Source organism: Phyllobates terribilis, unplaced genomic scaffold, assembly GCF_046119375.1.
Source record: "Phyllobates terribilis strain yellow unplaced genomic scaffold, ASM4611937v1 Scaffold_3__8_contigs__length_932513732, whole genome shotgun sequence".
Classification (NCBI taxonomy): Eukaryota; Metazoa; Chordata; class Amphibia; order Anura; family Dendrobatidae; genus Phyllobates; species Phyllobates terribilis.
In genome coordinates, this window is record NW_027362763.1 from 347,440,833 (window position 1) to 347,466,033 (window position 25,201).

Consider the following 25,201-nt stretch of genomic DNA (forward strand, 5'->3'; position numbering starts at 1 on the left):
TCCGAGTCTGAAACAGTGGGACTTTTACTTAATGTGTTTTCTAATTGTATGAGATCTTGATTTTTTCTTGATGTTTGTAATTGTGTAACTTGTGTCTCTCTGGTTGTAGTTTCGACAAATTGTGTGGCATATAACCAGCTCATTGTTGTTTTCTCCAACTGTGTGGCATCTGGAGTTGTATTTGCTTTGTCTGTGATTATAATACTTGTATGTTCACTTTCTTCAGTAATTGTCATATATGATGCCCAGTTACTTCTTCCCTCTGAGTCACTCATTGTACTGGTTATTCCTTCTGCGTAGTTAATTGTTTCTTTACCATTTGTAATATCTGGAGATTTACTTGTAATAACAGCACTTCTGATTAGTGTAGCTCCTGTAAGTGCACTCAGTAATATTTCAGAGGTTGAAACTGTATTTCTAGTTGCTGTTGACTGTGTGATATCTTGCTCCAATTTTACTGTATCTTGTAACTGTGTCATATTTGGCATTTTACTTATTTCCTCTAAATTTGTTACATCTGCTTCTTGACTTGTTTGTTCTGCACCAGTGTGTTTTTGACTTTTCAGTGCTGTTGCTCCAGATGATAAATGACCCTGTCTAATAGATGTTCTTTTTACCAAGTATGTGACATCTAGAGTTTTGCTCTCTTTATTTTCAGGGTGTGTAACTTCTGACCCTTCACCTGTTACGCCTCCTGAGCATACATTATCTGACAATGTACTCACTGTTGTTTTTGGATTTATAGTATTGATAGGATTGGTACTTGAGGTTTCTTCTGAATATGTAACATTTATAGTTTGTGTATTTACTGAGTTTGTAACATCTGGGACTTCACTTGTTATAATTCCTGAGTATACATCATCTGATCTCGTGTTTACTGTTGTATCTATGTTTGTAACAATAGGATTAGGAATGGAAGTTTCTTCTACGCATGTGACATCTGGAGTTTTGTTCACTGAATCTTCATTGACATTTGGTGTTTTGGTCACTGTATCTTCCGTGACTTCACTTGTTACACCTTGTTCCGACTCTGTACTTACTGCTGCTTCTACATTTGTAATATTAGAATTGCCACTTGAAATTTCTCTTGAGTACGCGACTTTTGAAGTTTTGATAACTGTATCGTGTGAGTATGTGAAATGTGGCACATCTCTTGTTATGGGTCCTAAGTATATACTATCTGACTTTGTACTCACTGTTGTTTCTATGTTTTTAACTTTAGGAGTATTACTTGAAGATTTTTCTGAGTTTGTCACATCTGGAGTTTTGTTCATTGTATCTTCAGAATATGTAACGTTAAGTAAATTACTTGTTACACTTTGTTCTGACTTTGTACTTACTATTGTTTGTACGTTTGTAACATTAAGATTGCTACTTAGAGTGGTTTCTGAGTAGATGCCATCTGGAGTTTTACTAACTGTATTTTCAAATTGTGTAACATTAATTCCATCACTTGTTACACTTCCATCTGGATTCTTACTAACTGTTGTTTCAACGTGTGTAAGATTAGAATTGTTACTTGAAGTATTTTCTGAGTTTGTGAGTTCTGAAGTTTTGCTCAATTTCTCTGAAGTTTTTGCAATTTCAGAGTGTGAAAGATCCAGCATGCTCCTTGTTATGCCCCCTGAGTTTATGTCATCTGGCCATGTACTTATTTGAATATTTGTTACATTAGGATTGTTACTTGATGTTTCTTCAGAGTATGTGATCTTTAGAGTTTTGTTCATTATATCTTCAGACTGTGTAACATCTGGCACACCACTTGCTACATTTCCTTCCAACTTTGTATGGACTGTTATTTGTACAATTGTAAAATTGGAACTGTTACTTGAAGTTTCTTCAGAGTATGTGACATCTGGAGTTTCGCTCACTGAATTTCTAGAGTGTGTAACATCTGGTACTTCACTTATTTTACCTCCATCTGACTTTGAACTCGCTGTTCTTTCTATTGTTGCAACATTAAGATTAATTCTCAAAGTTTCTTCAGCGTTTGTAACTTCTGAAGCTTTGCTCATTGAATTCTCAAAGTGTGTAACATCCAGCGCTTCACTTGTTACACTTCCAGCTGACTTTGTACTTGCTGTTGTTTTTATGTCTGTAACATTAGGATTGTTACTTGAGTTTTCTTCTGAGCTTATATCATTTATAATTTTCCTCACTGTATCTTCAGAGAGTGTGAAATCCGATATATTACTTATTATGGCTCCAGAGTATATACCGTCTGGCCTTGTACTTGTAGGATTATTACTTGAAGTTTCTCCTGTGTATGTGTTATCTGGAGTTTTGCTCACTGTATTTCCAGAGATTGTAACATTTAGCACTTCTCTTGTTACATTTCCTGAATATATGCCATTGAAAGTACTTCTCATGGTTGATCCTATAGTTGCAACATTAGGATTATCACTTGTAGTTTCTTCAGAGTATGTGACTCTTGAAGCTGTGCTGCTCACTGTATTCTTAGAATATGCAATATCTGGCACATCACTTGTTGCACTTTTTTCCAATTTTGCACTAACTTTTGTTTGTACGTTTGTAACATTAGCAGTGTTACTTGATATTTTTTCTGAGTCTGTAACATGTGGAATTTTGCCCATTGTATCTTCAGAGCATGTAACATCCGGCAGATCCCTTGTTACATCTCCATCTGACTTCGTACTCAATGTTGCTTGTTTATGTATAACATTAAGATTGTTACTTGAACTTTCTCCAGAGTATGTGACATCTACAGTTTTGCTCACTGTATATTCAGAGCGTGTACCACCCGTGACTTCACTTTTTACTTCTCCTTCTGACTTTTTACTTACTGCTGTTTCTACATTTGGAACATTAGGATCGTTACTTAACGTTTCTTCAGAGTATCTGAAACCTGTGGTTTTGCTTAATGTGTAGTATGTGTAATTAAAATGTGTAATATCTGACACTTCACTTCCTATACCTCCTGAGTATATTGAGTATATACCATCTGATGTTGTATTCACTGCTGTTTCTATGGTTGGAATATTAAGACTATTACTTGACATTTCTTCAGAGTATGTAATTTCTGAAGCTTTGTTCGCTGCTTTCTCAGCGTGTGTAACATCCAGCACTTTAATGGTTACACTTTCATCTGACTTTGTACTTATTGTTGACTCTATATTTGTAACATTAGCATTGTTACTTGAAGTTTCTTCATGGTATGTGAATACTGAAGTTTTGCTCACTGAATCTTCAGAGTATGTAACATTTAGCACATCACTTATTATGCCTCCTGGGTATGTGGCATCTGACCTTGTACTTACGGTTGTTTTTATATATGTAGGATCATTACTTGAAGTTTCTCTTGAGTAGGAGCCATCTGGAGTTTTGCTTTGGGAGTCTTCCGAGTGTGTAATACTCGACACATCACTTGTTTCTCCTCCAACTGATTTTGTACTCGCTGATGTTTGTATATGTGTGACATTAGAATTATTTCTTGAAGTTTCTTCAGAGTATGTATTACTTGTAGTTTTGCTCCCTTTATCATCAAATTGTGCAAAATCCAGCATGTCACTAGTTACACCAGCTTCTATGCTCACTATTGTTTTTCTATTTATAACATTAGAATATTTACTTGAAATTTCTTCCAAGTTTGTGACTTGTGAAGATTTGCTCACTGTATTCTCAGAGTGTGTAACATCCAGGACTTCACTTTTTGTTACACCTCTTGAATACATACCGATTGAGCTTTTATTCAAAGTTGTTTCTATTTTTGTAATATTAGGATTGTTAGTTGAAGTTTCTTCTGATTGTGTGACATCTGGGGTTTTGCTCACTGTATCTTCAGAGAATGTAACATCCTGATTATCACTTATTACACCTCTTGGGTATATACCATTTGACCTTGAACTCATGGTTGTTTCTATTTTTGTAACATTAGGATTGTTACTTGAAGTTTCCTCTGAGTGTGTAACATCTGGAGTTTTGCTCACTGTATCAGAGAATGTAATATTCGGTATTTTACTTGGCATACTTCCTGAGTTTATAATATCTGATCTTTTACTAATTTCTGTTTGTATATTTGCATCATTAGGATTATTATGTGAAGAGTCTCCTGAGTATGTGACTTCTGGAGTTTTGCTTACTGTATATTCAGAGTGTGTAACATCTGACATATCTGTTATTACACCTCTTTCCGATGTTGCACTTATTGTTTCTACTTTTGTAACAGTAGCATTGTTACTTGAAGTTTTTTCTGAGTATGTGACATCAGGAGTTTTTCTCACTGTATTTTCAGAATGTGTATCATCACTTGTTACACCTCCATCTGATTTCTTACTCGACGTTGTTTGCACATTTGTAATGATAGGATTGTTACTTGAAGTTTCTTCAGAGTATGTGATAGCTAGTGTTTTGCTCAATGTATGTCCAGAGTATTTCACATCTGACATTGCACTTGTTATACCTCCCGAGTACAGACCATCTGATGTTGTATTCACTGTTGATTCTATTGTTGCTACTTTAGGAGGAATATTACTTGAAGTTTCTTCAGAGTAAGTGTTTTCTGGAGCTTTACTCACTTTATTCTTAGAGAGCGTAACATCCAGCTTGTTACTTGTTACATTTTCATCTGATTTTGTACTTACTGTTGTTTCTATGTTTATAAGAGTAACATTATTACAGAAAGTTTCTTCAGGGTATGTGACTTCTGAAGTTTTGATCACTGTGTCTTCAGAGTGGGTGGAATCTGGCACATCACTTATTATACCTCTTGAGTATATGGCATCTGACTTTGTAGTCACGTTTTTTTGAATATTTGTAGCATCAGCATTAATACTTGAAGTTTCTCCTGAGTATAAGTTGTCTAGAATTTTGCTCCATGTATCATCAGAGTGTGTAACATCCGGCACACCACTTGTTTTACCTCCATCTGAATTTGGACTCACTGTTGTTAGTATATTTGTATCATTAGAATTATTGCTTGAAGTTCCTTTAGAGAATGTATTATTTGGAGTTTTGCGCCATGTATCTTCAGAGTGTGTAACATCCATTACTTCACTTGCTTCACTTAAATCTGACTTTGTGCTTATAGTGGTTTCTATGGTTGTAAAATTAGGATTGTTGGTGGAAGTTTCTTCACAGTTTGAAACTTCTGGAGTTTTGATCACTGTATCTCTAGAATATGTATCATCTGCCGCTTTGCTTGTTATGACTCCTGAGTATATTCCATCTGACCTTGCACTCACTGTAGTTTCTAGGGTTGTAACTTTTAGATTTTTACTTGTTGTTTCTGCTGAGAAATTAATGTCTGGAGTTTTGCTTGCTGTTCCACCATATTGAGAGCTATTTATCTGTTGGCTTGTTATGTGTAAAAATGTAAATTCAATTCTTGCACTGGTATTTTCTTCTAACTTGGTAACACTCTTTCTTTTACTCGTATTTTCTAATTGTGCAGTTTCTGGCCTTACATTCGTTTCTTCTAAGAATGAAACATCTTCTCTTCTACCAGTTGTGCCTGCTGATGAAAGGATATCTGGATTAGCAGTAATTGAAATGTCTATAGTTGGAATATATGAAGTTTCACTTGGTATTGCTCCTGATTGTGTGACATCTTTGCATTTACTTGTCATTTGTGATTGTGTGGCTTGCTTCTCTTGCCTTGTTGCTTCTGCTGATTGTGCAGCAGGGATAACACTACTTGTTTCTTGTAATAGAGTGACATATAGCATTAATTTTGAGTTTTGGACATCTGTACTTTCACTTCCGGTTTGACCAGAGTATGAAACCATGGGTCTTGATGTTCCTGATGGGTATGTAGCGTCTGAAGTTTCATTTGTTTCATCTACATGTGCACCATTTGTAATATTTCTTGTTGTCCACACTGAGGATTTGGCATCTGGCGTTGAACTCATAGATATTGTAGTCAAACCTTGCTTTGTGCTTGAGGTTTCTTCAGATTGTGTGACAGCTTGTATTTTGCTTGTTTGTTGAAATTGAGCAAAATCGTGCATTTTACTTGCATCGTGAGAGTTTGTAGTGTTTATGTATTTAATCCACGTACTTGTATCTTCTAGATTGGTGACATCTAACCTATTAAGTGTTGTTCCTACTGAAGTTTTATGATCAGAACTTTTAGATATTTTATCTTTGGGGTATTTTAGATCTGTAATCATTCTCATTGTTTCTTCAGAATTTGTGACATCTGACTTTGTAGTTGATGTTAGTTCTGAGTATATGACATCCGACCCTTCACTGACTGTTATCTTATTGCTTGTAACAATATATTTTCCTGTTACATTGGGTGTTTTACTTTCTGTCTTTTCAGATTGTATGTCATCTTGTAATGATGTTTCTTGTAATGATATTTCTTGTAATGATGTAGAATATATCCTTGTACCACTCTTTTTCAATTGTTTGGTAATATCTGGATCTCTACTTGTGTGATATTGTGTTATAGGTACTGTGTTACTGTTTTTTTTTGAGTATACCAAATCTTGGTTGCTGCTTATAGCTGAGTTTGTATCAACTGATACTTCTGAATTTGTAATATGGGGATTTTTATTTGATGTCTTTGCAGCTTGAGTGACATATCTGCTGATACTTGATTCTCCTGTGCCTCTACTTGATCTTTCTTCTAATAAAGAACCATCTGGCTTTGAACTTATTGCTCTTGTAACATCAGTCTGCTCAATTGTCATTTCAGAATATGGACTATATGTGAATGTACTCCTATCTGCATCTGAAAGTGTGACACTTGCTCTTTTAGACGCCATTCCTTCTGAATTTGAAACATCTGGTGTTTTGCTCATTGTCTCTTCTGAGTATGTAATACTTTGGATTTTACTTATTTTATCTGCTTTATCTGTGTATGACCCCTTAGTTGTTTCTCTTGACAATAAATGATCCATCCATTTAGATATGCTTTTTTCTGTGTGTGTAAAATCTTGAATTTTACTCATATCTTCAGAAAATGTAAATGTTGGTTTATTACTTGATGTCATTCCAGGGAATATTTTATGTGTAGTTGTCATTTCTTTGTGTGTAATTTTGGGTTCTTTATTTAATGTTTCTTCAGAGTATGTGATATTTGGTGTTACACTTGCCGTTTCACCTGACTGTGTGTCAGCAACATTTGTTGTTTCTTTTGCACTTTTCCCATCCATAGAGTTGCTTGTTACTTCAGAGTAGGTGATGGCTGCCATTGTATTGATTTCCCCTTCTAAATAAGTACTATATAATCTTGTCTGAACAAATTCAAAGTCTTTAAAGTTTGGACTTTTACTTAATATTTCTTCAGAGTATGTGACATCAGGAGATTGACTTGATATTTTTTTGGAATGTGTGATATCGTTCCTTCTACCTACTGTTTGTAATTGAGTAACTTCTGAGGGTGTAATGTCTGGATTATTAAATGTTTCTATGGCATGAGTAACATCTGCATTCTTACTTGTTTCTTCTGAGTAGGTAATGCCTGAAATTGCATTGGTTTCTTTTAATTGTGTGGTATGGTCCATACTATCTGCTATTTCTCCTGTATTTATTGTATCTATTGAGTGTGTAAAATATTGTGCTTTCATTGTTTCTTCTATATCAGTAACATCTGTCCTTAAAGTTGTTGCTTCTTGTGACTGTGTTACACTTTTTGCTTCGTGATTTGTGGAATTTGGGTTTTCACTTGAGGCTTCACTAAAGCTTGCAATGTTTTTTATAGCTTCCTCAGTATATGTTCCATCTGTACTCATATTCATTGTTTCTTCTAAGCTTTTTGCTTCTGGATATGTTTTAGTTGAACTTACTAAATGGGGTATTGCAGTGGTGAAAGGACTCAAAAAAGTATCATTATCATGGTTATTAGTTGTCAAAAGTGAAGTAGTACTTGCAGGGTTTGTTTTAAGCTTGTTAAAAGTTGTTGGACCTGTAACCTTTAGATGACTGCTAGTCATCCAGTTCACATTCTGGACTGTATTAATCACAGGCATTGCTACAGTATTAGATGTCTCATCCAATAATTTAGTCGTGGTGTCCAACTCTTCCATCCTTGGGTATGTTGAAGGAATTGAAGAAACCAATGAATTGTTTATGAAGGAGGTTGAAATTATTCTTGATTCAGATGTACTAGATCTGCTTTGTGCTGTCATTTCAGTGGGATATACATGTGTGCCTTTACTTTCATGTGATTCTGTTGTCTTATTTTTCAAGTCTGGTGTTAAGACCAAATAACTAATGTCAATATTTGAGGTGCTTTCTGCTCCACTTGATGTAGTAATCACTTGGCTAAGGAAAGGAAATGATGAAGTTAATTCTGTAACAGGAGACATGTTAATTTCAGTTAAAGATGATGGGATGATTCCAGGTAAGGAGGTAGATGAAATATCAGTGCTTAGTTCTGAGATGACAGTTGAATATATTGGAGTTGCATTTTGACTATCTTCTGAATATGTATTCTGGATATCAGATTTTGTTGTTGGCACATGGTCCATATGGTCATCTTCAATAGTAGAACTTGAGGTCTTTGATCTAGTTATTATAAATTGACTGTCAATCTTTGTGTTATATCTTGTTGTAGAAGTCTCTACAGTATCACTACTTTCATAGTTAGCTATACTAAGGCTAGTATTATCGTCAGTTTTTGTTGCAGTTGCTACACTTTCCATGCTGCCATATGTAAGAATGTTGTGTACAGCTGTGCTGAAAACATTGGTTCTTAAGGAAGCAGAAGCAGTAGAAATAGTAGTACTAGTGATTGGTATAGTAGACCTTTCTTCATTTGAATGCATAGTTTTTATTTCTGTATTTGACTGTTCTTGTATTGGAGATGTCATTATTTCTGTATGAGATGTTTGAAAAATTTCCTTTCCAAAATTAAGTTGCTTAGATGTGATACCAGATGGTAGTTTATCTGTAGTTTCTGGATTAAAGTTGCTTGTTGGTATAAAAAGTTTTGATGTTTCTGCAGTGTTGTTGTTTGATACACTCATGGTCTTCATTGATGCTATGTTCGATTTGGTAGAGGCCAGTGAATCAGGTTCTGATGATTCAGTAACAGCATTGTGCTCTGCATTTGTTCCAGATAGGTGTGAAGTTACATCTGTGTGTTCTTTATTCAGAGAGATTGATACATGCGATTCTGTGACAGCAAACTCACTGCTAGACCAACTGTACAGTGTTTCTGAATTCGTTTTTGTACTATTTTCCCCTGTAGAAATTAGCTTCCTGCTTGATGCTTTACTAAGGTTTTCACTGACTTTGCTTTCAGAAACAGATGTAATGGTACTGTTCAGTGCATGATTTGAAATATCAAGTGTTGGTAAGGATACAATATTATTTTCAGAATTGGTTGAAGCATCCATGCTTAACAGTGAAATCATAGATGGATTAAATGTGGACAGTCCTGTAATACTCATAGATGATCCTTTAGCTGTAGAATTATTATTCTGCTCACTTAAATCTGTAGTGATTAAAACCTTATTTGTTGAGATACTCGTGTCTACTGAAGTTAAAATTGCTTCAGGCTTAGTGGATGTTCTAGATATCTCATGCAATGATGTTGATAATGGGGGTGTAAGATCAGTTTTCAGTACTCGGTCTGTAGACTGCCCAGTTCTAGGAAGCAGAGACAAACTGTTCATGGTTTCAAGAGATATTTCACTGAATAAAACAGTAGAAGTATCTGTGGAATTAACCGGAGAAGACAAAGATAATTCAGAAATAACTTCCGGGGATGCTTTCGTTACTTCTGATGTTAACTCATTGGCATAAGTATTCTCTACAGAATGGTTACCCCATTGCATATCTTGTGCGGATGTTTGGTCTGGTCTTAAATTAGAAACACTATTTTCAGGTATATTAGATGTTTCTGTGAATGTTGAAAATGTATATTGTTCTGAAGACGTCATTATAGCTTGACTTCCTGATACTGAACCACTTTTCTCATCTATCTGCACAGAAGGTGATTTATCTTGTGTTGCAGAGGCATGAGATGAATATAATGTAGGTTCACCCACTGAAGTCTCTTTAGTTTTAGACATCTCAAAAGTGGTATGATACAAAATTTCAGAGCCTGCTGTGTTTGGAATAGCTTGACTTTCTGATATTAAAGCTGTAAAGTCACTTGTTACTAAGTCAGACATCTTGAACGTTACCTCAAATGTGGGAAATGCACTTACATTAGCAGATAAAGAACTGTTATTCTGTATACTGATGGATGTCTTAACGGTACTTGATAAGTCTACTCCAATATTTTTCTCAGATGTCAGAAACTCTGTGCTTATAGGAGAAAGACTAGAAGAAATGTTATTTTGCCAAGATGGAGATATAGTCTCTGCAGTCTCAAGGGATTCTTTTGTTTCTGATTTCAATGATGCCACATCAGATATAACTGCGCCTTCAGTTGTGGTCTGCTGAAGTGTTGAGTCTTGACTTGAAAGCATAGATGGTCTCAGAGTCATTGAAGGAGTAACTGATGGTGCACCTGTTCCATTTGTTTCATAATTGAACATCTTTTGGCTTGACATTTTAGAATCTGAATTTTTGGCAGAAGCGGACTCTTTCTCAAACAATGTTGTCACATCCATTGTTGCAGCATCTCCACTGTTTCCGATTGTCTTTGATGAATATGTTGAAGATACAGCATTGGAAAATGTAGGTGTGGCAGAGTCTGATGATGAACCTAGCTTGCTTGTTTCAAAATCAGCTGTTGACATATTTTCCTTGATTGCAGATGCCGAAGATAAAAATGCAGTTACTCTGCTTGTAATATCTTGTACATTACTGGTGACCAAACTAGAACTATGTTGTTCATTTTCTGTGTTAGCATCTGATGTTTCGATGTACATAGTAAATACATTTGTGATTTCAGGTAGGTCACTGTTAGTGCTATATCCTGTAACAGATACTTTACTTTCAGGTTGGATAATTACCTGGCTTTGATTTTCCGACAATTTATATATTGAAGATAACTCTCTGTCTGTAGTAAGCTTTGTTTTAAATACATATCTGGTCTCTTCTGTATCACTTGCAGATCCTTGTAAAGGAGATGAAGACTGAGCAGCTGGTGCTACACTTGGAAAGTAGATCATAGTAGATGTGTAATTGTATGCATTTGTTATTGAACTTCCATTTATTTCTTGGGAGGATTTTGTAAAACTTGCCCCTGTGCTTGGTGTTTGTCCTGTAGATTGCAGCGTTTGGGCTAAGGTTGAGCTTGTTACTGTTCCTAATCCTGAGACTTTATGATGTGCACTAATTGTGATTTCATCTTTTTGTATAATTGTTAAAGATCCAGAATTAATTATATTAGTAGTGTTCTTGCCAACTACTGAAGATGTGGCACTTAATGCAGTAGATTTGGTTTCTGAAACAAGAGCAAATATACTTTAGGAAGCAATGGTATTACAGAACCGGTAAGTGTTTGTTGAATTAAGATTAATAACGGATAGCAGTAAATAGTACAATAAGCCACCCTAAAAGTTGAAGTTTATAAAGATATGGAGTGTCTGTTTAAAAACCTACAATAGACATCTTTACTTATTTGCCAGGAAAACAGATAATTTTATCAAATTTTTTATTTTCTTACTGAAAGATGTCAATTTTAGTTTTTTTTCAAACAGTTGTCTACCCGTTTAAAAGGCATATGATCTATAGTATCAATGAAAAAACTCTTTTGCATCTTTAAAGTAAACTTGTCATGTTGAACAAACAGTCCTATCTAAGGGCAGCAAGTATTAGCATATGAGAAGCAGAATGATGTATAATTTTTTGGGGAAAAGATTTAGTATAACTTTTAATTTATTAATTTAAAGAGGAACGATCACCAGGTCAAAAGTTGTCAGTTTTTACTCTTATTTTATTCCCGCTGCTCCCCTAAGTATTCTTTTGTCTGTTTGTTTTTTTTATCTTTCATACGTCTCCTGAGATATTGGCGTTTTTATTTTAGTGTAAATTTTTATAGTCTGTTTTAAGAGAACATTGCTTACAAGGTAATATTTCAGAGTAGCCTGAAGATTTGCACCTAAAGCTTTCTGTGACCAATGCACTCTTGATAAAGACAATAAAAAATAGCCCCAAAAATATCTCACATCTCTAGAACCGTATGGAGGATTTTAAAAGCAAACAATGGATTACTTAGGGCAGCAACGAGAATAAAATAAAAGAAAAAGCTGATCACTTTTGACCTGGTGAGAGGTTCTTTTTAAATCCCTCCTCTTTCTATGGTTAATAGTCCAGAAGTAGGAGTGATGACCTATCTTTATAGACAGGACTGCCCATTGGACTCCTTAGCATTGAAAGAGCAGCGATTAAAAATGATTAAGTTTAAGTTATACTGAATTTTCTCAAAAACCAAGTAACAGTTTTGTAAAAATTGCTAACATTACCAATAGATCATATACCACGCTCAATGTAGCAAGTTCTCTTTAAGTCTGATTTAGTGTTAAGAAGAAACCACGTATTATGTATTCTTCTTACCTTTGCAGGTGATTCCACTGTACCCCTGTAGACATTCACACTCAAATGATCCAGGTGTGTTGACGCAAATAGACTGAGCAGGACATATTCCTGGATCAGATACAGCACATTAATTTATATCTACAGGTGCATCTCACTAAATTAGAATATCATCAAAAAGTCAATTTATTTCAGTTCTTCAATACAAAAAGTGAAACTCATATATTATATAGAGTCATTACAAACAGAGTGATCTATTTCAAGTGTTTATTTTTGTTAATGTTGATGATTATGGATTACAGAAATTAACAAATTTGATGTACTGAGAAGGAATCGTAACTGTGTGAACATGTAAATCCTCTAAAAATATATCTTCATTTCTTACTCTTAAAACACACCAATACCCGTGCATTAAAAACCAATGTAACAGCTATCAGTGTTCATTAATGACAAAACTCCCTGAGGAGGATAAATGGTATTGACTTAAATTGCCCTGATACAGCTCTATTCTGATCCTGCCTAGTGCGGAGGTTGGCACCCTAATGACGTGTTTGACGCCCCCGCTTGAAGGCGGCTGTCCCTTCCTGTCCCTATAGTGGCCTATAGGTGAACTAAGCACAAAGGATAAGGTGACTGCCTATTCTAATACAAAGATATTCCTAGCATAAAGGTAATAATGAGTAAAGATACATAAGAATAGATTAATGAACTTAACTCGTATTTAAATTTTGCCTCGACACGTTTCTCCAGTCATTATGGTTCATCAGGAGGCCGATGGCTGAATTCCATGCCCAGAATGGATGAAGTTGCATAACATAGACGTTTTGCAATTACTGAAGTCCCGTGGACGCACTCTTGAAGGTTTTACAGACCTCCATCCACTCACAGTAACAACAGTTTCCACACAGGTAGTAACCACAGGGTCTCCTGTCAAGCCAGGTTCCAGGTTTAGTTGGTCTTTGGTATAGGGTATGTACAAGACGGTCCCCAATCGATCTTCCTCTTCTGTAGGTGACACTCGGGGAAAATGGGGAAGAATGTCTGGGGTGGTCTATAGGGCCACCTGTACCTGTCCATTTGTCTATATGGGGTAGACCACGAGGGAAATTAGAAGGAGAGTGGGAGAACACCTGGGGAATATCAGAAATAGGTGGGACACCCCGATTGCATGCCACATCAATGAGGTTCATAGAGGCCGCCCAAACGAAATATCTTTTTCCATGGTGGAACTAATTAGACCCAAAATAAGAGGGGGTAACCTGGATAGAGCAATTCTAAGGAAGGAATTTGAATGGATCTTCAGAATGCAATCTTTGACTCCAAAAGGGTTGAGCGAGCAGCTATCATACACATGCTTTCTATGAATTCTCCCCTCGTGGTCCTCCCCTCCTCTTCCGTCTTTTGTCTGGTTTGTCCTTCCTGCTCCTAACACATGGTGTTTTTCATTATTAGCCTGAATCTTGACATGCTTTTGACTACCTCATTGGTGGTCTACTCATTGCAGGGACTATGTGTGGAAATAGTCCGTTGTTAATTATAATGTCAGGGATACTGTCACACTGGACTTTTTTCCACACACACATCATGGGTTTCCTTTTTAGGTGCCATCTATCATATGTATATGACATATTTCCTTTTATATCCCCCTTATTTTTCTTTTTTTATTACCCCCTTTTTCTGGTTACTGATGGTTTACTAATATCTAAACAAGCCCTGTAGCCAGGGGTTACCAATTCCCCTATATTACTACCATGGTGAGAATACCATGGTTATACTACCCCTGATGCAATTAGAGTGTCCATGTGAATGGGTTCATTATCATCCCACAGGCACAGTTGGGTCCTGTTGACAAATGTACCTATTTTCGGTACTGCTGCTAATAGTGAACCGCAATATGCTCTCCAGACTGGAACGCAGACATCCATTGCTCTTATAAAGGCACTTCTGATTCAGCACTATCCAGACACCGGTGACCTGTGTTAATGTCAGTGTGTGTTCCACCGTGGAACGCACACGTCATTTCCGGGTATACACTCCTCTTGACATATGCTCTTTCTCAGCTGGGAGAGGTGTCTCCAGACCCAGCGGTGACGTAACTGCACTTGCGCATGGACACTGGATTATAGACTTCTAGGGCCTAAATGTCAAGCATGCACAATTAGGACAATAGGACAGGGGAGTATAATAGGCCACATAGGACTCTATACCAGAGGGGAGTATGTTATGCATTAACACATCAATTAAGGGGGATATTTAAACCTGGTTCTGGACATTGTTCCATAGCCAGCTATCCTGCAGCAGCTTCATCAATCTTGCTATCCTGCAGCAACTCATATTATGCAACTTCATCCATTCTGGGCATAGAATTCAGCCATCGGCCTCCTGATGAACCGTATTGACTGGAGAAACGCGTCGAGGCAAAATTTAAATACGAGATAAATTCATTCATCTATTCTTATGTATCTTTACTCATTATTACCTTTATGCTAGGAATATCTTTGTAGTAGAATAGACAGTCACCTTATCCTTTGTGCTTAGTTCACCCATAGGGCACAATAGGGACAGGAAGGGACAGCCGCCGTTGAGCAGGGGTGCCAAACACGTCATTAGGGTGCCAACCTCCGCACTAGACAGGATCAGAATAGAGCTGTATCAGGGAAATTTAAGTCCATATCATTTATCCTCCTCAGGGAGTTATGTCATTAATGAACACTGATAGCTGTTACATTGGTTTTTAGTACATGGGTATTGGTGTGTTTTAAGAGTAAGAAATAAAGATATATTTTTAGAGGATTTACATGTTCACGCGATTATGGCTTACAGCCAATGAAAACCCTAAGTCATTATCTCAGCAAATTAAAATAATTAACAAAAAACACCTCCAAAGGCTTCCTAAGCGTTTAGAAATGTCCCTTAGTCTGTTTCAGTAGGTTCCACAATCATGGGGAAGACTACAAGCTTGACAGATGTCCAGAAGGCAGTCATTGGCACACTCCACAAGGTGCCAGAGTTCCAATTTTCATTTGGAAATCAAGGTCCCAGAGTCTGGAGGAAGAGTGGAGAGGCACACAATCCAAACTGCTTGAGGTCTAGTGTGAAGTTTACACAATCAGTGATGGTTTGGGGAGCCATGTCATCTGCTGGTGTAGGTCCACTGTGTTTTATCAAGACCAAAGTCAGCGCAGCCGTCTACCAGGAAATTTTAGAGCACTTCATGCTTCCTCCTGCCGACAAGTTTTTTGGAGATGGAAATTTCATTCTCCAGCAGGTATTGGCAACTCTCCACACTGCCAAAAGTACCAATACTGGGTTTAAAAACAACAGTATCACTGTGCTTGATTGGCCAGAAAACTTGTCTGACCTTAACCCCATAGAGAATCTATGGGGTATTGTCAAGAGAAAGATGAGAGACACCAGACCCAACAATACAGATGAGCTGAAGGCTGCTATCAAAGCAACCTGGGCTTCCATAACACCTCAGCAGTGCCACAGGCTGATCGCCTCCATGCCACGCCACATTGATGCAGTAATTGATGCAAAAGGAGCCCCGACCAAGCATTGAGTGCATTTACTGAACATACATTTCGGATTTTAAAAACATTTTTCAAGCTGTTGTTATAAAGTAATCTAATTTACTGAGATAATGACTTTTGTGTTTTCATTGTCTGTAAGCCATAATCATCAACATTAACAGAAATAAACACCTGGAATAGATCACTCTGTTTGTAATGACTCTATATGATATATGAGTTTCACTTTTTGTATTGAAGAACTAAAATAAATTAACTTTTTGATGATATTCTAATTTAGTGAGATGAACCTGTAAATGATGAAAAATAGCCATGTAATACCCAAGTGTCATAGGGGTGATGCAATGAGGTCAGGTGTACATTTTACTTGTGTCATGAGTAATGGCAAAAACTGTTATGTGCTTGAAAAATAAGCAACTACAGAAACAATTTGATAGAATTAGAAAATAAATTCATGTTTAGAATGATTTGTGCAGATAGTGATCCTCTTGGGATTTACAGAAATCCTAGGATACCAAGAGTTAAGTCAAAGCAGTGTTTAGCATTAGAGATGAGTGGACATGTTCAGAAAATGTTAGTTTTTTTCAAATTTGGCGCGAACGTTGCACATTTGGGTTCGTGCTCTGACCCCAGAGCGTTTTTCTCAAAATCAGCAAAAGTTGAACACGAACCTGTTGATCAGTAATTTCCCACGCTGTTATCTGCATGACAGTGCAGGAAAAAGGGGCTTTGATTGGCGGTAACATAGTTACCACCAGTCAGAGCGCTGCAGGATCACGCTGTCAGATGTCAGTGTGATCCTGCAGCTTTCACTGTGTCCCGCAGTAAAAAGCTTACTGTGGGTCACAGACGCCAGCTGATGGGACTACTTTTCCCATCATCCGGGGTGCTCTCTCACTGTTAACAGCGATCATAAGTGCAGCTGATGAGAAGAGTAGTGTCATCAGCTGGCGCTTGTGCAGTGAAAGTAAAAAAAAGTTAAAATTTAATAAATAATTATTTAAATAAAAATTAAAAACACATTATACTCACCTATACCTAATCGCCAATGGCCTTTACTGGTTATTAAAATGGGGGACCCCCCCAAAAATATGACGTGGGGCCCCTCCCATAATTAATAACCAGCAAAGGCTAGGCAGACATCTGCGGGCTGATATTAATAAGCTAGGAAGGGGCCATGGATATTGGCCCCCTGGCGAGGCTAAAAACATCAGATCGCCATGGGACACTCGGGATTACGACGAATAGGTGATTATGGTGGTTTATTATTTTTTCTTTATTACAGGTGACATGGGCATCGGGGATTAGGCGTTAAGGGGAGTATATGGTGTTTTTTATTTTATATTTTTACAGGGGACAAGGCCATCATAAATTAGGTGTAGGTGAGTATAATGTGTTTTTTATCTTTATTTAAATAATTATTTATTACTTTTTTTTTTCTTTTACTTTCACTGCACAAGCGCCGGCTGATGAGACTGCTCTTCTAATCAGCGGCGCTTGCTCTCACTGTTAACAGTGAGAGCCAGCGCCGGATGATAGGAGAAGTAGTCCCATCAGTTGGCGCCTGTGACCCGCAGTAAGATTTTTACTGCAGGACACAGTGACAGCTGCGGGATCACGCTTACATCTGACAGTATAACCCTGCAGTGCTCTGACCGGCGGTAACGCTGATCAAAGCCCGTGTTTCCACGTTGTCATGCACATGACAGCATGGGAAACTACCGATCTTCTGGCTCGTGCCCGAACACAAACTTTTTTTTGATGTGCGGGTTTTGTTAATGAACCCAAACATCAAAACATTCGTTCATCTCTATTTAGCATTCCTAGAACCTTTTTCCCATTTATTTTTCAACATTTATTCCCCCTTTAGATGTTGAGAATTCTTTTTCTTGGCTTACAGGACACGTTGGACATGTAGGAGAAATCTGCACAGATGTACAGGCATATTGCAAATCTTCAAAGTTAGGTTACTCACCAGAACACAGGAGATAGGGATCCCCATGATAGCCAGATTTACACACACATGTGAAGTTTCCAGGATTATTTAGACATTATCAGCAAAAAATACATATTTGGTATCAGGGGTGGATTAAGAATAGCAAGGGCCCCGTGCAGTTTAGAAGGCGCGGGCCCCTCCGCCGCCCCCTCCCCACACACCTGATGTATCACATGTCACATGATCCCCTGTGATAGATTATGTGATAGTTCACGTGAAATTAATTTGGCACCATATTAATTATAATAATTTTTTTTAGGCTGTGTGCCCAGTATGCATTTTTAAAGCATTTCTGCAGTGGCAATTCCGCTGCAGAAACGCTTAAAAAACGCTTTGTAGAAGGTCTGCCATGTTCTCCAATGATAATCCGCATGTGCTGTGCACATGCTGCGGAAATTTCCGCTGCAGATTATCATTGCGGAAAAATCCGCAGCATTACCAATTATTTTGCGGAAGAGCGGCATTTTCGCCGCCATTGACTTGCATTGGAACGCATGGAATCCGCATCACTGCATCTGTACATGCGGATTCCATGCGTTTCAATGTGCGGATGGTACCCAGGTTTGGAGAAGAGGAGACCCTCCCCCAGACCCGGGTATCATAGAACCTGTAAAAAAAGAATAAAATAAAAAATAAATATTATACTTACCTTCTGATGGCCCCCGATGTCTTTATCCGGTGCGTCCTGGCTTGCCGGCAGCTTGCGATGGTCTGAAAAGAACCTGCCATGACGTCATTTAGTCATGTGACGGGTCACGCAACCGCTGACATCGGCAGGCCATCAGAAGGTAATTATATATTTATTTTTTACTGCATGTAGCCATCTATACACAGCGGGAGGCCGCACGGCACCATCTATACACAGCGTGAGGCCGTGCGGCGCCCCCCTAGAGACAGCGGGAGGCCGCACGCAGTCACGCACACACAAACATATACAGACCTATACATACACGCATAAACACATTTGAAACACAAAAATACATATAAACAGACATCACACAATGATATCTGCCTGCACTCACATACACACTCACTCAATCACACACACACTCACACACACTCACCATCCCTCGGCTCCAGTCCTCCTGCTCCTCTCCGGTGCAGCAGTGCAGGCCAGGTGCGCACTGCGTGACGTCACAGCTAGGAGACACGGCCACGCACAGGGCCGTGTCTCCTAGCTGTGACGCGGCCGGGCCAGCACAGGGAATTTAACAGCTGCAGTGCTGGCCCAGCCGAAGAAGAAGTAGCAGCTATGCGCCACTGATGGGGGAGCGGTCCGGGGGCCCACCCGCCACTGTCTGCCGGTATGTGCCGCGGCGCCACACATATAATGAGGGCAATCTGGCCATAGACATCCCGGAGCACTGGGCCCCCTGGAGCCCAGGGGCCCCAGGCAGTAGCCCAGATTGCCCTCATTATAATCCGCCTATATTTGGTATTGCCCCATTCATAATACCAAATATATAACATTATACCATTTTTCAACACCATTGAAAAAATATGAAACACTATGCCATAAAAAATTAAATACTGTAATAAAATGATAAAGTCTAGTGTATCTAAAATAATACAAATAAAAACAAATTAAAAAAAGTACTCATACAGACAGAAAATTGAAAAGTTAGGGCTCTTAAAATATGACTACCAAAAATGAGAATTTTTTTAAGAGATTTTCCTTGTGAACAGGTTTAAAACATAAAAAAGGTATAAATTGGGTATCAACGTAATCATATCGAGAAGTAGAATAAAGGTATCATGTTAATTATACTGCACTGTTAACTCTGTTAAAAAAAAATTAAAAGACCATTGCGCATTTAATATTTTTTGTGCATACCTAATAGCGAAAATATAAACAATGATCAAAAAGTTGCATGTACAAAAAATGGTACCAGTAAAAAGTACAGCTTGTCCCAAAAAAACTACACTCTCAGACAACTTCATCTACGGACAAATAATGTTATGGATATCAGAATATGGTGGCCCAAAAAAAGGTTCATTTTAAAGTTATCTCTTGAGCAAAAGTAGCAAAACATAAAAAAATATATATAAATTTGGCATTAGTGTGACCATATAGATAGACCAACAGAATAAAGAAAACATGACAATTATACTGAAATAAATAAAATAAAGAATTGCTGTTTTTTTTCCTCCCAGTTAATAAAAAATTATTAAAAAGTTACATGTACAACAAAGTGGCACCGATGAAAACTTTAGCTTGCTATGCAAAAACGAAGCCTTCAAACAGCTCTGCTGATGGAAAATTATGAGATGTATAGCTCTCATACTATAGTGACCAAAACAAAATTTTTTTCAGAGTGTATTAATTGTATAAAAATAATAAAACATAAATTAATCTACATAAATTTGGTATCGTCATATTCGTACTGATCCGCAGAATAAAGTTAATACTTTGTGTTCAGCACGATTAATAGCGTAAAATGTATCTTGAAAAAAATATTAGAATTTGAGAGTCCTCAGCGGTTGATACCTTTTAATGGCTAACTGAAAAGATGGTAACAAATCTCAAGCTTTCGAGACTACTCTGATATTTTCATAAGGCATAGAATAACACAAAATCTGAAAAGTCACATATTTATACATAACATGACACAGAAATAATGCAATAGATGAGACAAGTGATGTAAAGCAGAGCTATAAGTATGTGACAGGGAGGAAACAGTTGTGGCCGTAAATTTTGAAATAATTCATAGATAAGGAGTATGAAAGTTTCCTGTAATTGAGGTCTGGTCCATGGTTGTGATACCCCCAAATGGTCTGAGGAACACATTCCTTAGTTGATGTAGAAATACATAAATCTATGTGACACATTCATTCTTGTTCTGAGTGTGTCAAAGGTTGTCATAAGTTTGTACTCCCAAAATTTTCTGTCTCTCTGAGATTTGAGGTTACCTTTTAACCCTGGTTCAGGCACATCTCTGTCACTCCCAAGTTCAGGAACAGTGGGCCTGACAGCGACAGATTAGATAACTGCCTATAATATCTAATTATCTCAATTCCTGGGCCCTAAAAGTACAAACTTTCAAAAATGAGAACCTTCAGGTGTGATGAGCCTGAGAGGCCATGGAGGTCACACCTGCTCTCCGCAAGAACAACGGTAAAACTGAATGGGAGGGTTTCAAGCAGCACCTAAACATAGGAAGATACTGGAAGTGGTGGGAGGCTCTGCTGCCTTGGAGAGGAGGGGGAAACAAAAATGTGTGAGCTGTGTCTGTCAAGCCTATTGTGCCTGATACAGGGTTAATACAGGGTTAATACCAGTAATGTCATGTCCATAATGCTATGGTCAGGGATACAAAAATGATGGCCACAGGTAGATCTATTCTTTTTTTCTTTTATTGTGTGGTGATGAGAATTCATCCTTGTGCTATGTTTTTTCCCTGTCTCCCCTATATACAGACCCCAAGTTTGGTACATAAATTAAGTACACAACATTAGATGTGATCCAGCTGAAAGTATCTGGGATCTTATAGTGAGAATCTTTATCTTTATCTTGTTTGTGGTCATTGTAAATGGACAAGTTTTATATTTTCTGGTTGCAGGGAAAGGTTCCTGTAGTTGTTGGAGAGGACAGGGAGCTTCTGACAATGATGCTTCTTAAATTTAAAGTCTGCCTGAAACACAGAAGTGGGGAGTCTGGAAATATAGATTGGGGCAACTTTTTGTAATAAAGGTTATAGTTTCGAGCAGCTCCCCTTAGTTCCTCCAGATTTGGATTCTAGGTGACTACAAGAGGTATCGGTTGCTTTCGTGTTTAGTTTTGTAATGTAGGAGTTGATTCATTGATATTCTGGTGGCTCTTGTAGTCTGGTTTTCAATTGTTCTTGGATGGTAGCCCTGCTTCAAAAGGTCTTTCTGAGGCCACTAAGGTGTTTGTCTCTATCCATAGGGTTGGAACAAAAAAAGGCAAACAGTTCTGGGATGTATTAAGTGAAGCATTACGTCTAGATCCCATTAAGTAATTATCCCCTTCTACTCCTCCTTGGTCAGACCTCATCTGGAATATTGTGTCCAGTTCTGGGCACCACATTTCAAAAAAGACATAAAAAAACTGGAGCAAGTTCAGAGAAGGGTTACCAGGATGGTGAGCGGACTGCAAACTATGTCCTACGAGGAACGGTTAAAGGATCTGGGAATGTTTAGTTTGCAAAAAAGAAGGCTAAGAGGAGACTTAATACTTAACAGATTATATACTCTACCAAACACATGAAATCTCAATCAATGACCAATTTTCTCAGAAATATTTCCACAACATTGTTTACTCTGGATGCTATCATGTAAAGAAAAACTCACAAAAATAACTTACTATAACAGTTTTCTCCATCGCCAATTAATCCTTCAGGACAGGATCCACATGTAAATCCATCCTCAGGAGCCGGGTTATCGTTACAGCTGTCTGTGAAGCAGGGGTTTCCTATGCATGCATCAGCATTTTGTTCACAATACATTCCCGTCCATGAATCATTACACTCACAACCTGCAAGCTGAAGAGGAAATACATTCATGTCTCCATTTTTATTTTGAAAATTTGAGCTTTTCTGTTGTACAATTATATAAATTCCACTTCTCAGACAAATATCATTATCCTCAAACACTTACTGTAATTTAAAGCGTTATTCTTATCATTTTAAATGGTTAAAATTGTGAACTGATTATAAATGCAATCAACTGTGAAATCTACTTGTTATTCAATATTCTCTCTGCTTGCAAGGAAAGAGGGGTTTTATTTTTTATTATTTGTAGCTCTTTGCCTAAGTAACCGGTACAGCAGTGGCCGCAATTCTAGGTAAGGATTACAGCGCTCACAAGCTCTTTCCAATAGAGCTAGTAAACACTGCCCTGTCACAGGACCCCGTCAGTTTCCATCTCCTAGCAATACTTCAATACTTCAGAGGCAAAGTTGCCTCTGCTTGTAGCATCGGAGTCCAAAATGTACAGGCCAGCAGAAACTGGTCCAAACAGTCAATCAATAAAGAGCAGCAAGAGAGAAAGAAGAGTAGTGTTTTCCTGATGACCATTATTGAGAACAACTCTTTAATAAGTATCTGGATAGAATACCTGACGATTTAAATTTACTGTTTTTTAAAAAAATTGCAGCTGTTGTTGAGATATTAACACTTTTATTTCCTATAGTTTACTGCACTTTTCCTAAAAGACTAATGCTGCCATTAGGCGCTAATAGTGCGCTCCATAGATCCTGCCCTGTTTCTTTAGTAAAGAGCATGTAAGCATTATACATGGTTGGCCACCAACACTAGACAGTAGAGGTGGCCTGTCTCCTAGGCAACAAGCTGTAAACAAAAGTAAAGTGATATATCTCAAGAACAGTTGAACATTTCTATAAACCATAAATTTCAACACTGCTTTTTTTCAAGCACTATGCAACAATACCGATCTATGAAGAAGGGAATGACATGGAAATGTGTATAGCCATCAGCTGCAGACTTGGTGCAGAAATTCTGGCGGCTGTTCTATCTATAGAAATGGTGTTTGTGAAAATCAACGCACATTGTGCATATGTAAGTCCTTTCAGATAGATGGAATTGATTTCTAGAAGTTGTTTTGTAATAAATCTGCCACATATATCCTAAAGCTTTAAGGGCTCAGGCAGACTTTCATTTTTGCACACAAATGCTATCTGTGATTTTAATAAAGCGCACTGATACTTATAACAGTGAATGGGGCTGTTTATATGGCCATGAATTTTCACTTGCCAAGCAGAATCGTGGAAACATGTCTTATAACGATCAGATTGTTGGATCAAAATCGTCAATGCAAGTCTTTGGGTCCGTGAAAAAAATTAGATACCATCTATGTTTCATCAGTTTTTTTCATATGCAAAATAACCTCCAAAAACTGATTCTCAAGCTTTTCCTAAAGGTACATGCGAACAAGCGTACAAATCAGACGTGTGTTGTCTGTTATTTGATCGAATAGTAAACAGACAGCACACTGACCAATGTCTTCCAGTAGGGCTGTTCAGATGAATGATTTTCGTCTCGGTTCAACTGCCCGTGAAAAAAAATCGAGTAACGCACAACTTTCTTATTTGCAGTGCATTGTGAAAGTATTTGGCCCCCTTGAACTTTTTCTACCTTTTGCCACATTTCTGGCTTCAAACATAAAGATATAAAATTCTATTTTTTTAGGAAGAATCAACAACAAGTGGGACACAATCGTGAGGTGGAACGAAATTTATTGGATATTTGAAACTTTTTTAACAAATTCAAAACTGAAAAGTGGGGCGTGCAATATTATTCGGCCCCCTTGAGTTAATACTTTGTAGCGCCACCTTTTGCTGCGATTACAGCTGCAAGTCGCTTGGGGTATGTCTCTATCAGTTTTGCACATCGAGAGGCTGAAATTCTTGCCCATTCTTCCTTGCAAAACAGCTGGAGCTCATTGAGGTTGGATGGAGGGCGTTTGTGAACAGCAGTTTTCAGCTCTTTCCTCAGATTTTCGATTGGATTCAGGTCTGGACTTTGACTTGGCTATTCTAACACCTGGATACGTTTATTTTTGAACCATTCCATTGTAGATTTTGCTTTATGTTTGGGATCATTGTCTTATTGGAAGAAAAATCTCGGTCCCAGTCTCAGGTCTTTTGCAGACTCCAACAGGTTTTCTTCCAGAATGGTCCTGCATTTGGTTCCGTCCATCTTCTCATCAATTTTAACTATCTTCCCTGTCCCTGCTGAAGAAAAGCAGGCCAAAACCATGATGTTGCCACCACCATGTTTGACAGTGGGGATGGTGTTTTGAGGGTGATGAGCTGTGTTGCTTTTACGCCAAACATATCGTTTTGCATTGTGGCCAAAAAGTTCGATTTTGGTTTCATCTGACCAGAGCACCTTATTCCACATGTTTGGTGTGTCTCCTAGGTGGCTTGTGGCAAACTTCAAACAAGACTTTTTATGGATATCTTTGAGAAATGGCTTTCTTCTTGCCACTCTTCCATAAAGGCCAGATTTGTGCAGTGTACGACTTATTGTTGTCCTATGGAAAGACTCTCCCACCTCAGCTGTAGATCTCTGCAGTTCATCCAGAGTGATCATGGGCCTTCTGGCTGCATCTCTGATCAGTGTTCTCCTTGTTTGAGATGAAAGTTTAGAGGGACGGCCGGGTCTTGGTAGATTTGCAGTGGTGTGATACTCCTTCCATTTCAATATGAATGCTTGCACAGTGCTTTTTGAGATGTTTAAGGCTTGTAAATCTTTTTGTATCCAAATCCGGCTTTAAACTTCACCACAACAGTATC